The sequence below is a fragment of the Octopus bimaculoides genome, chromosome 4, assembly GCF_001194135.2.
Source record: "Octopus bimaculoides isolate UCB-OBI-ISO-001 chromosome 4, ASM119413v2, whole genome shotgun sequence".
Lineage (NCBI taxonomy): Eukaryota > Metazoa > Mollusca > Cephalopoda > Octopoda > Octopodidae > Octopus > Octopus bimaculoides.
In genome coordinates, this window is record NC_068984.1 from 114110308 (window position 1) to 114110699 (window position 392).

Genomic DNA, 392 nt, shown 5'->3' on the forward strand with positions numbered 1-392 from the left:
ACATATATATATATGTATATATATATATATATATATATATATAGACACATACACACACACAAAAAAAAGATACACATACATTACTTACATAAATTTATGTATAACAAATATACACCCATATTATATAGATATCTATATATATATATACATACAACCATATACCTATATATATACACACTTATATACACACATATACCTCCATATATATACAAACACACCTATACATACACACAATGTGTGTATACACACATACATATATACATACATGCACAATATACATATATGTATATTGTGCGTGCATATGTATACACACATATACAGTATTTGTATGCATACAATTTACATATATATATATATATATATATATATATATATATATATATATATATATA